This window comes from Carcharodon carcharias, chromosome 23 (genome assembly GCF_017639515.1).
Source record: "Carcharodon carcharias isolate sCarCar2 chromosome 23, sCarCar2.pri, whole genome shotgun sequence".
Classification (NCBI taxonomy): Eukaryota; Metazoa; Chordata; class Chondrichthyes; order Lamniformes; family Lamnidae; genus Carcharodon; species Carcharodon carcharias.
In genome coordinates this window covers 12,669,941-12,686,336 of record NC_054489.1, presented here as the reverse complement: position 1 = coordinate 12,686,336, position 16,396 = coordinate 12,669,941, and positions in this window count along the sequence as shown.

Below are 16,396 nucleotides of genomic sequence, written 5' to 3'. Positions count from 1 at the left end.
ATCTTTCATCCAAAAGTCAGTGCCCACAGTCAATGCACCACTTCCACTTTCTCAAGTGTCTGACAGTAAGTGTTGCACTTCTGACCTGACACAGGACGTAAAAATGGTTCTACTGAGCTGAGTTGACATTTTGTGTTAGATTCATATGCATGTGTTTGATCCAAACCTCTTGAAGTTCAGTAAGTTATATTTGTGAAAGGAAACATCTGATGCTCTGATGAAATTTTAAAAATACTTTAGCAGTAATTGCACACTACAGTGACTTCTTCCTCTCAATAAAGAGTAACCTTTCTGAACAACACCTTACCTTGTTTTCTATTCTTAAACCACATTACTGAGTAAAACAATGTTATTAGCTGTTCCAAATCACATGTGGGTGGGGAATTGTACAGAAACCTTCACATCGTTTATTTTTCTCCTTCCAAATCACTATTTAGGCCAAATATCAGTAATTCCCTGAATACTGCAAAGCACATTTCTTCATTTAGTAAAGCTGTCTAGGGGCAGGAGACCCACTGATGTGTTGTGTTCGCTCAGACTTGTCGGATTCAAATTCCAGAGAGATGCTAAATCATCTAGAACACTTTCAATAATAATTAGTGCCTTGATTTGACTTCACTTTCACAAAATTGATCAGCCTAATTATGCTTTATTTATTAAAACTGAAACTTGAGCTGTCTTCTGTGTTTTACTTTACCTACTTTATGCAACAGTTCTATTCTCAGACTTCAAAAGAATATATAATGAAGTGATGCAGTAGCCTCTTCAAAAACAACTGCTATCTTGTGACATAATCTGCAGGTTCTATTTATTTCCTCTGATCTAGCAGATCAAGATTATAGTTTGGCACAGTTTCTGATTTTTTTTTCTCAAAATTGTAAAATGAAGGTGAAAGGCTGAGGACTGTGGTGCAAGACAAGATATCAAGAATGAAGAGGACAAATCAAAAAATGTGAGTCAGAAGAGTGATTAGGTAATGCTAAGTTTGCGCTAAAAACATGAAGATTCCATGAGAATGCAATTAAGAAGCTCTGCAGTTTATAGATACTGATAAATAATTGGGTAGAAATGTGTGATGGGTTTATTGTAAAGCATAGTGTAGCTTGAGCTTAGAACAAACTGTAAACAATGTCCAGAAGCATATTCATGTCAGTAACATCATTAAATTAAATGAGATTGGAGGAGAGATGTCAAAAAGGTTAGTTATTGAATGAAAAGCTTTTCCTATGCTTATAATTCATCTGTCATTCAGGTAAGACATTAAACAGAGACCCATTACCTGCTTGGGTCAAATATCCCATGGCACTATTTCAACGAAGAGCAGGGGACTTATTCCCAATGCCCTGATCAATATTTATCCCTCAATCAACATCACAAAATCGATCAGCCTAATTATGATTTATTTATCATTATCACATTGCTGTTATGGGAATCTGTTGTGTGCATATTGGCTACCACGTTTCTGACATCACAGCAGTGACTACACTTGAGTTTTGAGATGGCTAGTGGTCATGAAAAGCTTGTTCTAAATGCAAGTTCTTTAAGAGACTTTCGGATGCTGTAATGAGGGGGCTCAAGGGTCTATGGGATAGATGAGTTAAAATGGGCTGAATAGCCTCCTTGATTTGTAATTATCTTGCACTCGTGAAGTAAGGAATGTTTAGGTTTGGGAAATAAGCAGCAGAGGCCACAAAAGGTGAATGCAGAAGGAAGAACGTGTGGGAGATGACAAATTCCAGGGAAAACCCCTTTGACCATTTTGACTATTAACAAGAAACATGATTGCCATGCAGACAATTTTGGTGGCAAAACTATAAATTACTGATTTGTTCAGAAATTCGCATTTCCAGACGCCTAGGCACTGGTGAATTATCTATAGCTTGGTTATTTCTCTTCATATTTAAATGCAGAGAAATAATAAAGGTATCAAAGGGAACAGCCATGCTGAACGTACATTAAGGGTAGTGGATAGTTTCAATATTAACTGCAGTTTTCACAAATTCAGCAATGATAATGTCATTGAATATCAGGAGGAGATGGTTAGATTCTCTTTTGTTGGAGATGATCATTGCCTGGCACTTGTGTGGGGTGAATGTTACTTGGTATTTATCACTCTTGCCTGAATGTTGTTCAGGTCTTGCTGCTTGTGGGCACGGACTGCTTCATTATCTGAGGGGTTACAAATGGTTCTGTGCACTGTACAATCATTAGCAATTATCTTCACCACTGACATTATCTGGCAGGAATTAAAGTTGATCTTGAGCAAATAGATTTTATTTTATTAATTCATGGGATGTGGGTGTTGCTGGTAAGGCCAGCATTTGTTGTCCATCCCTGATTGCCCTTTAGAAGTTGATGATGAGCTGTTTTCTTGAACTGCTGCAGTGCATGTGGTGTAGGTACACCCACAGTGCTGTTGGGGAAGGAGTTCCAGGAACTTTACCCAGTGACAATCAAGGAGTGCTGATACATTTCCAAATCAGGATGGTGTGGGGCTTGAAGTGGAACTTTAGAATGGAGAAATGTTGTTTACCAAGTTCATTGAGATTACAGCTCATGTAAAAAAATGATCAGTTTGCTTTTTAGAAGATTGAGCAACTGGATCATCAGGATGGAAATGAGGACTCAGAGAAGTCACAGGATAGGTGTTGGCTAGGGTCAAGAAGGGGTAACTGATGAAAGAGCAGGAAGGCTAATTGACTGGTCTTTAAAGTTGCAGTCATTTAGCTCTTAATAGTGGATTTGCAGAAGTTGAGAACGGAGATGAAGTTACCTTAGACTTCTTAAGACAGGTCAAAAGAACAACTGGAAAACAAGAGACATGTTAACTAATTCAATGCTCAAGCAAACAGGGCTAGTTTATAGGATTTAATTTGTTGCAGAAAATTCAGCAAGAGGTGAACATGAGAGTGTAATCGGAGGATTGAGGAAGTGAAGAGGACAACTTTGACTTTATCACCCTTACCTTAATAAGTGTCCTGATTCTCTTTAATCTAAAACTGCCCTCATGAAACCTGAAATAGGTATTACGGTGCCACAAGTAAGGAGGTATGCTTAACTGCTGTAAGCTGTTGGTTGTCATTGTGCAGTTGTGTACAATACAATGGTATACATTATTTCTCTACACATCTTGTCTATTATTTTACAGCTGTAGTTTCCATACTTAGCAGCTTCTTTGGTTCGTAGTGGCTCTTGTGCCAAACATTCGTGCCTCTCTCAAACAATTACACATCTGCCAGTGTGACATTTTAGGATTCATTGACCATTTTGACTTTGAAGGACTTGGGCATAAAGAGTTTTTAATATGTAGCCTGAACAAAAGTAGCTTTAAAAAGTGCTGAGTGGTGGATGCATTGGCAGATGAGAGGGATTTGAAAAGTGGGATGGGCTGTTGTTTTACACAAATGCCACAAAATGGTTAATTCATTGGCAATGGTTGGCCAATTGGAAAGTCAGCCTGCACCTTAAAGGAATGGACTTCCATTTATATAGCGCCTTTCATGACCTCAGGATGTCTGAAAGTGTTTTACAGACAATGAAATACTTTTGAAGCATAGTCATTATTGACAAACTCACTTGTTCCCTATCAATCAACAGATAATTTTAATAAGCAAGACACAGACAACAGAAAGCTGCAAGGAAAGAATTTCCTTGCAAGCGAAAGCTTGTCCTTTTCACATTAACAAAACAGTTCACAGATGGGGCTGATGTGTACATGCACTTTATTTTTGTAATCATATGTGCACAGAGATTTAAACCAACAGTCTAATGTCTTAGACAATTTTCCATATAATTTGCCTACAGTGGAATAAAGCAGCTTATGAATCAAATGAAGTGACCTCTCATCTATTGATAACTTGGTTCGTCTTCTGAGAAATTGTTGGAGTGCATTTGCTTAAGACACAGAGACCCAATCTAGATCACATGGCAGTTTCATTGTTACGCTCTTGAATCCCACTATCATGTTCATGGGACAGTTGGAGTCAACTTTCTCAAGAAGCAGGTGGGAACGCTACTAAATAGAGTGTCAAACCGGTCATCCTGAGTGCTTAGCTGTGGCACATCCTAATTTGTAGTAGTTGGTTAAGCTCACTGAGCACTCTGTTTTCTAAACCAGAAGCCAGAGAGGGGTGAAACCTTTAAGAGCACAGGGTCATTGATCAGCTGGTGTCCTTTTGACAGATACCTTTCTGGAAGGAGTTTCTAATGTGGATTTATATTGAGTTACCTGCACTTGTATCATCAGCCAGTCTGTTAGCCAGTAGGGAACCTGCATTAATTTGATTCCATGACAATATTTCAGGGCATAAGAAGTGAACAGCCATTTTTAAGGTTTGATGTATGTATGTAAGGAAGAAGTTTTGGGAAGTGCCTTTGCTATTCCTCATGACATAGAAAAATAAAGTTTGCATTTATTTAACTATTTCACATATAAATTGTATTTTGCTTTATAGCCTAAGTCTCACACCATAGCATGTTTATTAAATCTACCTATCGAGGATGAGGAGAATATTTTAGCAAACTGGCATACATAGGTAAGGGTTTCCTGCTTCAGATCAGGGTCTCACTATCATTTACTTGGATATTAGGTGGTTAAAAGCACGCTCTAGATCATCGAGGCATCCACTAATGGGAATGGTTGGTGATACTGAAGGCAAGTGAAATATCTATCATAAAGTCCAAAACATTAACATTTTGACTAACTCACCATCAGTCTTCCTTACCCCTTCTTTTTCTCTTAGCCCCCCCCTCTGACCCCATTCTACTTTAAATCAAAAAAATTGTGTTTTGTCACCCATTATTGTCATATACAACCCTTTCACAAACTGAAAAATAGATCAGTGTATTACTAATAAAGATAAGCTTTCTGTGCATACCTGTAATTCTACTTTATAATATCTGAAGAAGTTCACACAATTGCTTTGGCAGATAGAAACTTTCAAATGAGTTGTTAGTCAATTACTGATACACATAGTTGGCTCAATGGTATTAGATATACTGAAGATAGATTTAAATGTAGATCAGATCATGTGTCAAATGTCTGAGCAGAACTGAAAGTAGCACTCTAGATATTTCTGTCCCAGGCAAGTCTGAATATGTAATTTATGATGTGAAATTGGCCTCTTGTCAGAAACCAAAATGAGATCTATTCGGAGATGACAGCTCAGATCGCAGAATGCTTACCACCATGGGCTCCAGATATAAAGTTGTCTGCGGCTGCAAGATAACTAAGTATGAAAATACCACCTTGATGGTAGTGGATCAGCTTTAGCTCTGAGATTGTTAAACAGTAGAAAATCTAGACTGAAAGCCAGTGCTTTATATGGTTGATGATTTATCACCATTCCTCTGCCCACCCCATCCCCCCCACCCCCCAATCTTATCATAGTGCTATTTTGTACGGTTGCATGGCATCGCTAGTGACTGGTGTCTTTCCTGCCAACCTGTAATTCTTCATATGGGCATTCAACTTTCTATAAGCTCCCCTGCTTTCCCCCACATTCCCAAACAACCAGAAATCCATTCCAACTGAATATCACCATGACTTGGTCACTAATTAGACAAGGGTCCAAATAGCTTCCGATTTGCGGCAAATGTATCTTGAATTTAAGAATGCTTTTTTTTTCCTGCATCATACAGTGGGCATCAGCACAATGACGAGAATGCTATTAAGACTATTGAAAATTTTCACTGGTGGGAGGAAGACCGAAAATGCGGACAGTTAAAATAAAATAGATATGAGGAAAATAGATGATCGAGCTGTTACATTAGCTATGAGAAAACATCCCTTTGAGGACTCATGGAAGTAATAATGACTTTTTTTTGCTTTCCTTAGCCTTTTTTTTCACTCTTTCAATTAACGTCCAAGCTATGAAACCCGATGCCTGAAGCCCAGGCAACTCAATCCGATCTATCTGCATTTTTATTTCTTATTCTCTGGTTTGTCGTCTTCATCCCTGTTGAGCCTGTATGTTTGGAAAGGGCTATTCTCTAAACTACAGCTACTCTTAAATCAGGACAGTATTGTCTGTTAATAGTTGCAACCAGAAATATGATAATTAATGGGAATGTGAGTTTAAATGTTATGTATGGCTTCAAAGATATGGACAAAAGTAACCAACAAAATAAAGCTTGGACCTCTGTCTCAAAGAGACATTTTTTCACACTTAATGCCTCTTGATTATCTATTTTCTTCATGTCTATTTTATTTTAACTTTCCTCAGTTGCTTTCATCCTCCCACCCATTACATTTTTCAGTGAAAAACAGAATATTCCAGAAATACCCTGAAGGTTCATTAGCAATTGTGCAAAAAGGCAGATTCACGTTTCCTTGGATCCTTTGTCACATTTCCACTTCCTAGAATCTGTGGTTCTTTTTGACTACTATTTTTCTATTTTTGACATTTAGGTCAACCTTCTCCTTATTATTCAGTCACTGTAGACTACTTTTATTCCTCATCCTGATTTCAATCTAAAACAGCAACTCTTGCCACCTCTCACCTGAAGAGGTATTTGGGATTAACAACTCATCCAAAATAAGGCAGAACTCCACACTATGACATGAGAGGCTCAACCCACAAAATGAGCAGTGCTGGGAGCTTGAATTTACACATTCTGACTTGGCTAACAACTGAGGTAAGCTGAGGTGATGGGACATAACTAACCTCCCTGACTCTCATGCATAACTGGCTGCCCATTCTTCAGGCTTCCCCAACATAAACAATCAAAAGCTTAGACTGGGAGAAGAAGGAGTTCAAAAATTGGTATCTTTGTCCCCTTCAGTGACAAAATCTTCCATCATGTTTAACTAATTTACTGAAGTTTTTTGAGGATGTAACAAGTGAAAAGATGGTTAAAGGGGAACCTGTAGATGTGGTGTATTTGGATTTCCAAAAGGCATTTGATAAGGTGCCACATCAATGGTTACTACACAAGATAAGAGCACATGGTATAGGGGGTAACTTATTAGCATGGATAGAGAATTGATTAGCCAACAAGAAGCAGACAATAGGGATAAATGGGTCTTTTTCAGGTTAGCAAGCCTGTAACTAGTGGAGAGCCACAGGGATCAGTGCTGGGACCTTAACTATTTACAATCTATATCAATGACTTGGATGAAGGGACTGAATATATGGTAGCTAACTTTGCCAATGACACCAAGATAGATAGGAAAGTAAGTTGTCAAGAGGAAGTAGAGTCTGCAAAGGGATATGGAGAAGCCAGGTGAATGGGCAAAAATTTGGCAAATGGAGTATAATGTGGGAAAATGTGAAGCTGTCCACTTTGGCAGGAAGAATAGAAAAGCAGTATATTATTTAAGTGGAGAGAGATTGCAGAACTCAATGGTGCAGTCGTCCTATTACATGAATCACAAGAGGCTAGTCTGCAGGCACAGCAAATGATTAGGAAGGCAAATGGAAAATTGGTGTTTATTCCAAGGAGAATGGAATATAAAAGTAGGGAAGTTTTACTGCCGCTGTTACAGGGCTTTGGTGAGACCACATCTGGAGTATTGTGTACAGTTTTGGTCTCCTTATTTGAAAAAAGATAAAGGCTTAGATCTTCCATTCTTTGGAGGGCCGAACCCGAGAGGTACCCTGGAAGATCCACTGGGAAATTCCCCTGAAGTCCCCAGGCAAGGACTGCACAGGAATTGTCTGGGAAGCTTCAACTTCTGTTGGGCAATTACCCTGCACCAGAAACCATCCAAAACTCTGATTTAAAGTCAGAGACTTTGGATGGTTCTGAATCTCAAAGCAGAATAGTTACCCAGGAACAGTTAGGAGGATTAAAACCAGTTCTAATTCCTGGGTAACTATACAAATGACTGCCTCCCCTGCACTCCCCAAACCCCAACTAACCCTCCAATCCCTGGTGCCCAGAACCCCCCTGACTAAGCCCAACCCACCAAATAACACCTCCTAACCCCAACACCAACTAACCCTCCCCCTCCCGCCACCCCACTCCTACTCTCCCGACTCCCCCACTCCGACTACCCACCCACAGTGGATGCTAAGAGGATGTTTCCTCTTGTGGGGGAGACTAGAACTAGTGGACACAGTTTAAGAATAAGAGGTCTATCGGTTAAGACGGAGATGAGGTGACGTTCTTTTCTCTCAGGGTCATTAGGCTGTGGAATTCTCTTCCCCAGAAAGCGATAGCAGCTGGGTTATTCAAGGCAGAGTTAGACAGATGTTTGATAGACAAGGGAGTCAAGAGTTAATGGGGGCACACAGCAAAGTGGAGTTGAAACCACAACCAGATTAGCCATGATCTTATTGAGTGGTGGAGCAGGCTCAATGGACCGAATGGCCTACTCCTGCTCCTAAGTCCTATGTTCCTATTATAAAATTGGAAACAAATTTCCAACTATGTGTTTGTGTTGGAGAAGCTGTGTACAATGAAGCACAAAAGTACAAGCAAGCATATGTCTTTGTCAACAGTGGTAAAAGGCACTACCCACATAACTACCCCCTGAAATCCCAGAGGACTAGCTGAATCAATCTCTGTCCTCAAAGGTCAACAAGATTTTTATCGAATTGCACCATTCTGATTGAAGCAGCGAATGGAAAGTTCAACCTGTGTGGCATCTACAAAATCGATTTTCTCAGGCTAATCCTGAGGATAGACATTTATGATTGGAATAGTGCCCCTGAAACGACAGGTATAATTAATCTGCAAAGAAATTAAACCGTGTTCACATGTACCAGTTCACCAACATTCTGCAAAAGGATCCACCTCAGAAAATGTAGGCGGGTGGAAAAAAGGTGCAACCAACAGAAGTCTGCAATACAAACACTGCCAGCCAGACAGCATCTGGTAAAGCGAAGTAGACGAACCTGAAAGGGGAATTCCACCTAAAGCATCAACTTGACTCTTGGATGCTAACTGATTTGCAGTGCTTATTCTGTTTCATCAGTAGATAACTGTGGATAGGAACAGTAAAAATGACATAGCAATGCTATCATCAATGGTCAAGTTAACTGACATAACATCAGCAGAGATCGAGAGGAGAGAGAAAAGCAGCCTTGTTTTATTTTGATTTTAAAGACTTGATTTCATTAATCAGTTATTAATCTTATCTTCCTTTTAACCTTATCACTCAGCATACTGAAACTTACAAGCATCTGATCTACAAAAGGAATTCTAATCTTTCGAGCCTAGATTACAATGAGATCTTTCAAGATTACAATGAGATCTTTCAAGATTACTTTGCTATGCAGCAACCAATTGGGCCCCTGAGCAGGGCACTTTTTAGAAGTACAGTTCATTAGTGTTAGAGCTAAAAAGTAAAATGTTTTACAGTGTTCCTATGGCATGTTATGAATGTTATTTAGCTCTAGGCTATTAGATTAACCTGCTCCTCCGACAGCACCTTCCAAATCCATGGCTTCTACCACCTACAAGGACAAGGGCAACAGACGCATGGGAACACCACCACCTGGAAGTTCCCCTCCAAGCCAATGACTTGGGAGTATATCGCTGTTCCTTCACTGTCACTGTCACTGGGTCAAAATTCTGGAACTCCCTCCTTAACAGCACTGTGGGTGTACCCACACCACATGGACTGCAGCGGTTCAAGAAGGCAGCTCACCACCACCTTCTCAAGGGCAACTAGGGATGGGCAATGAAAATGCTGCCCTAGCCAGCGAAGCTCACATACCGTGTAAGAATAAAAAAAAGTGTTAAAATGCAATTAACATTTGTTTTTTCTCAAAACCTTCCTCCCTGAAGGAAAGGAAGAGCACCAATCACTGGAATGGGCCCTCCTGATCCACCTTATAGCAGGCTGTAAAGTAACAGTGACATTGATTCTGGGATAAAATCTTCAGCCCTCCCTGTCACTTGGGAAAAGTACACGGCATAGAAAGAATGCAAGAAAAAACAGGATTAATAGTGTCCTCTTACATTTCTCAGAAACATCTCATCTACAATTATTTAGACTGAATTGCAGTGATTGCTGTGGAGGTAAATGTAAGCAGCCATCTTGAGCACAGCAAGATCCCTCAAACAGAAGTGAGATGAATGCCCAGTCAATCTCTTTTGGTTGAGGAAACCATGTTGGCCAGGAGAAGAAAGACAATTTGTAAGAATTCAATCTTGAATCTATCTCTTTTCTGATAGTTCAACACAAGTTGTGGGGTAGTTTCTAGAATCTATCATCAGGGTCTCAGACAAGTATAAGCTGATCAAGGATAGTCAACATGGTTTTGAGAAGGATATGTCATATCCAACTAATCCAGCTGTGTATTTCTGAGGATGGCACATGTAGGCAATAGAAAGTAGCATAATTAACAGGATGTTACAGTAGTTTCTAAGGGAACTGTACTGGGACCCCAGCTTTTAACGATATATTTTAATGGCTTAGTTGGAGGAAAAGGAAGTTACAAAAGCGTATGGACAGATTAAGTAAGTGGACAAAACTATAGCAGATGCCAATCAGTACAGAGAAGTGTGACGTCATCCACCCTGCAAGAACGGCAAATGGAAAGATTTCATAATGTAGCGAGACAAGAAACCGTAAAAGAGCAAAAGGAGTTTGTGTGTCCATGTATAGAAATTACTAAACGGTAGCACACAGGTACATTAAGTGGTCAGAAAGGTTCAGCCTGCTATCAGCTGGAACAGGCGGGCACATTCCAGTGATTGATGCTTTATCTTAAGGGGACTAGAATACAAAATGGAGGAATTGATGCCTCCATTGTATGGAGTCTTGGTCAGACCCCATCTCAAGTGCTACATTCAATTTTGGGCACCACGCCTCAGGAAAGTTATATTGGGCCCTGGAGAGCATGCAGATTTATTAGAATGATACCGAGACTTATGACTGTCGATATGCTCATTACATGCACAACAGTGGGGAGACAGGCAGGGCCACAGAAACAACAGCCTGAGCAAAAAATTGTAACTCCACAATTTGGCAGCAAGGGAGAACAAATAAAGCAAATTAGTAAAGTATTTGCATCTTAAACAAAACCGCACATCACCATAAGAGGAAAATATATGTAATACGTGTTTTATAATGTTAAAAGCCTTGGATTAAGGAGTTTATTTGGTGGAGGGAAAGAAATACAAGTTATGTAGATCTGAAGCAAGTGTAATAGTGTGGTAGATATTTAATATTTATGACAAATACTTCATCTGTGTATCTTTCAGTATAAGTACAATATATTTTTTGCCTTGAGTCAGAGGTGATTTGTTGTTTTAATAGTGTAATTTGTTGTATTATAGCAATTTGGACAAACTTGTTAGCCCGCAGTGGACAGCAGAAAAGTTAAAATCTGCATTTCTTGTCTTGAACACACGTCAACTCGTGTTACACAAAACGTGCTAATACTGTATACATTGAAAAAGTAACATTGTCTGTCATGCACAAGATCATTGTTTCTAGGCATGTTTGAAACAAATAAGCATACCTACTTCACTGTGTGTGACCACAGTTTTCAAAAACTTCTAAGGGCCACAATACTTCCATTAAAACCACTAGCACATAAAACAGCACAACATCTGATACACAGCTTTCAGTGCGGTCATGGTAGACTCAATAATTCCATTTACTCATGTTGTAGTGTTACTGCTGGTTATTTGGTTGCAATGACCCCACTTACAGAAATGCTAAAGCCAAATTAAAAAGAAAACAGAGATCTTTTACAAGAGAAAATAGTTTTTCCAAGAGCTGTTTTGGGTTTCCAATAGCCTGTAATCTCTCGTTGCACTGCAGTGGGATCTCGGTAATCTGCCATAATCTAAATTGATGGATCTAGGCAGCCCTGATGCCAACTGGTCTTGTGTAGCCTAACGCTTGTACTGTGACCGCATTGTCTCTCAAAATTATGCCTCCAAGGCCAGTGAAAGGCCCAAATCAAATCCCTGACCCGATGTTATAGCACATTGCACAAGACATGATGCAATACATTGCACACAAAATACTTGACTCTCAGTTCATTGTCGCAACATCAACTGGATTCCCACTGATATTTTGTATGATGATTGTGATTGTGGCATCACGTAGTGGATCTAGCAAAAAGATTGCAGTTTCTTTTCATTTCAGTCAAATGATCAGCCAATCTGTTAGCTGCGAGATAATCCCCCTGCTTCTCCCTCCCCTTTTTGTGGAATTTCCCAATTTGAATTTCAAGTTTTTTGATGTGAGAAGGTTCTCTGAGTGAATCATGGGAACCAACAAAAATGACGTGGATTGTGTTCAAATTCAGCAATTCCATGGCCTTTTAAATGTGTCATATTTTTCTACTATTTTAAAACCGGGTGCAGTGATTCAGCATTTCGCCGCAGCAAGTGTGTTTCGTAACTTCTTTAACAGGCATGAGAGCATCTAATGTGTAGTTGCCTGCTGGCATGTCATAATAGTCCAGAGGCAACATCACTCATGTTATTATGTTGCACTCACAACCTCCTGCTTTACTCAGCAGGTGCCGTTTATTCCCTGCAGTTTGGGTTCATTTTTCTGGGTGTCGCTCAGAATTTGTATAATACTGTTTAATTTGTCATTTTCTTCTCGTCTGTTTCCTTGTGCAAGTTTCTTCTGACTGCCCTCCTCAAAGAAAGAGAAAGACTTGTGTTTATATTCGGCCATTCACAACCCTGGGAAGGCCAGAGCACTTCACAACTCAACAAAATGTAGCCACGTTGTAATTTAGGAGCTCCTCAGAGCCATATTAAGAATGTTTAAGGGCTCTGGGAGAGACCCAAGAAAGAAAAAAAAGAGGAGGTAGAACGAGAGCAGCGAGTCGGAGAATATAAATCAAATAACATCTTGTTGGGCTAGGTATGTGTGGTAAGCTGATGTGTAATATACCTTTAAGAAGAATGTTATAATGGAAGACCACCTGATCTTAATGTCCAATAGCAGAGTAGCGCGGGCTACCTCAGTAGTCAATAGTCTACAATTAGATTCAGTGGTGTAGAGACAGGTTTGGAGTTGAAAGCACGTGAGTGTAGCTGCTGAGTACCTTTGTAAATAAACAGAATGTGTTCCATCTAAGAACTGCCTGCTGATCTACCCTGTCTATTGCACCAACTCAGCCAGCCCAAAACAAGTGTGCAACCTGTATCCATAGACCATAAGACCGTAAGACATAGGAACAGAAATTAGGCCATTCGGCCCATCGAGTCTGCTCCGCCATTCAATCATGGCTGATAAGTTTCTCAACCCCATTCTCCCACCTTCTCTCCATAACCTTTGATCCCCTTACCAATCAAGAGCCTATCTATCTCGGTCTTAAATGACCTGGCCTCCACAGCCTTCTGTGGCATTGAATTCCATAGATTCACCACTCCCTGGCTAAAGAAGTTTCTCCTCATCTCTGTTCTAAAAGGTCCTCCCTTTACTCTGAGGCTGTGCCCTCGGGTCCTAGTCTCTCCTACTAATGGAAACATCTTCCCCACGTCCACTCTATCCAAGCCTTTCAGTATTCTGTAAGTTTCAATCAGATCCCCCCTCATCTTTCTAAACTCCATCGAGTATAGACCCAGAGTCCTCAAACGTTCCTCATATGTTAAGCCTTTCATTCCTGGGATCATTCTTCTGAACCTCCTCTGAACCTTCTCCAGGGCCAGCACATCCTTCCTGAGATACGGGGCCCAAAATTGCTCACAATATTCTAAATGCGGTCTGACCAGAGCCTTATAAAACCTCAGCAGCACATCCCTGCTTTAATATTCTGGTCCTCTCAAAATAATTGCCAATATTGCATTTGCCTTCCTAACTACTGACTCAACCTGCAAGTTAACCTTAAGAGAATCCTGGACTAGGTCTCCCAAGTCCCTTTGCACTCCAGATTTCTGAATTCTCTCCCCATTTAGAAAATAGTCTATGTCTCTATTCTTCCTACCAAAGTGCATGACCTCACATTTCCCCACGTTATATTCCATCTGCCACTTCTTTGCCCAATCTCCTAACCTGTCCAAATCCTTCTGCAGCCTCCCCGTCTCCTCAATACTACCTGTCCCTCCACCTCTCTTTGTATCATCTGCAAACTTAGCCAGGATGCCCTCAGTTCCTTCATCTAGATCATTAATGTATAAAGTGAAAAGTTGTGGTCCCTCCTTATCCCCACTCTCTGCCTCCTGCCAGACAGCCAATCTTCTATCCATGCTAGTACCTTGCCTCTAACACCATGGGCTCTTATCTTACTGAGCAGCCTCCAGGTCCTAACAAACTGGCGACTAGGATCCAACAGTATGAAAGTTTCTTCTGTGATAAACTGTACTACTTATAGAGATATAGAATTGTCTAAAATAGTCAAACAAAATGAGCGATAGCAAATCCACAGTCCGTTTTCACGTCTACCCAGTTTTTCCTTTAGGATCAGTGGGTGACCGAATCACCAGTACCCATCTTGTTGAGATGAAGTTGCACCTTGTAGTGATTTGCATTTTAAAAAAGCATCTTTCACAGCTGCAGAACATCCCAAAATGCTTTTGTGCCAGTTAAGTACTTTAGCAGCATAGTTACTGTTGTCATGCAGGAAACTTGGCAGCCAATTTGTGCTCAGTCCAGTCCCATAGACAGTAACGTGATAATGACCAGATGTTGGTTGAGGGATAAATGTTGGCCAGGACAATTGATGATATCAATTGGTGTGCCAGGTTTAAAACTTGTGCAATTTTTGTCAGCATGCAATTCCTTTTCCTAGCCCTTGACTTCTGAAACATTAGTCAGAGTGGGTCTACTGTCTTTGAGTAGTTATGAATGGAGATTAACTTTCTCCTCTGTCCCTGGTGCTGACCCATGTACTCGTTTGGATGATGTTGGTTGGGATCAGTATATGTAAAGGTCTGATGAGCTGAGCAATCAGTGCAACACCAAACAAATGTGCTTTTTAACTAAATTAAATTAACAGCGTCTTCTATTCATATCTGAGCATTGGAACCCAGATTGTAATGCACCTCAACCATCCTGATGAAATTGCCCACTACTCTGCAAGTGAGATCTTGTGGTGCTGTGAGCAGCATCCCTGCCTCTCAGCCAGAAGCTCTGGGGTTGAGGCCCACTCCAGGGCCTGAAGACCAATGGCAGGTGGTAAGAGTAAGAGAGATTCCTGGTCAGCCATGTGATGGAAGGAAAGTTGGAGCCTCTACCATCACTAGCCATAGTTCCAGACTATAACATGCATGTAAAAGTGCAGGTTGCCACAGCAACTCTGACTCCTTGAGTGAAATGTAACCAATCAGAACCCAATGAAGTTGTGCAGTATCCTTGAAGACCCGGGTGATATAACAATAAGCAGAATTGGATCAGAGAATCACAGTCCATCCAGTTAGTCCCAAAGTTCAAAAATATAATTCGCAATCAATTCAGATCTTTATATCACTTTTTCTACAATTGTCTATCTAGTTCCATCTCAATTTTTCTGAAGTGTCCATCAACACACGCTTGGATATTTTGTTATTCTAAATTGAAAAATTCTATGAAATGCATAATTTCTATTATACTATTATTAAAAACAGCTCATCTGGCACCTATTGGATATAATGTTTACTCAGGAGCAGATTTTATGCTTAGCTGTTTTGATCAAGGGTTATTTATCAGTCCTGCCCATTTGAACATCATGCCCAACAGATTCCTGAACTGGATCCACCCTTTCTTTCCAAACCTGTTTTAATGTCCAATTTGACAACTGTTTTTGAATTGACTGAAGTCCATGTATATTAGCAGAGAGCGTGTTTGCGTATGGTGGGATGGAACAACTAGAGATAGGAGGGGGGCCCAGGAAAACTACAGGTCACGGTTACAACCTGCCTAGTGGCATTTAATTCAAACCAAAAGCACTAACACACCTTTCTCCAACACCCAGTACTTATGCTGATAGAAACACTTTAGTCTCAATGGAAGGTGTGAAAGCATCAGCATATTAACTGCCACTTAACAACCAGTGTTCATTTTCACTGCAAAGGCACTTCCTTTTAGAGTCATAACAGTTTATCTGGAGGATTCCAGTGATGCAAGTGTATGTGGGAATTTGAACAAGTGTTATCACACCATGACTAATCTATAACCAGTCATTTTTTCCAAAAAAAAAGACTTACATACCTACCTACAAGTTTTATTGCTCCGAATAAACTGTAACCAATCCCCGAAACACTAATGGACTTCTGCAATATTGGAGTGAGCAGTCAGAAACATTCTGATGAGATTGTTTGTTTTTGTCAGCAGTTGAACTTTTAGGATTGCAAACCATTGGGAGCAAAACAGTCATGGTCCAGATTTGAAATAGCGAGTTTAATTTCCTTGGCCATTATTAACGTGTGAGTTGCGCTAAGGAAGAAATATTCCATGAGTATTTTTTTTCAGGCATTAAGTCAGGCTGACAGATTTCCTCCCCATGAACAATATTAGTGAACCACATGGGTTTTTACAACAATCTGGTAGTTT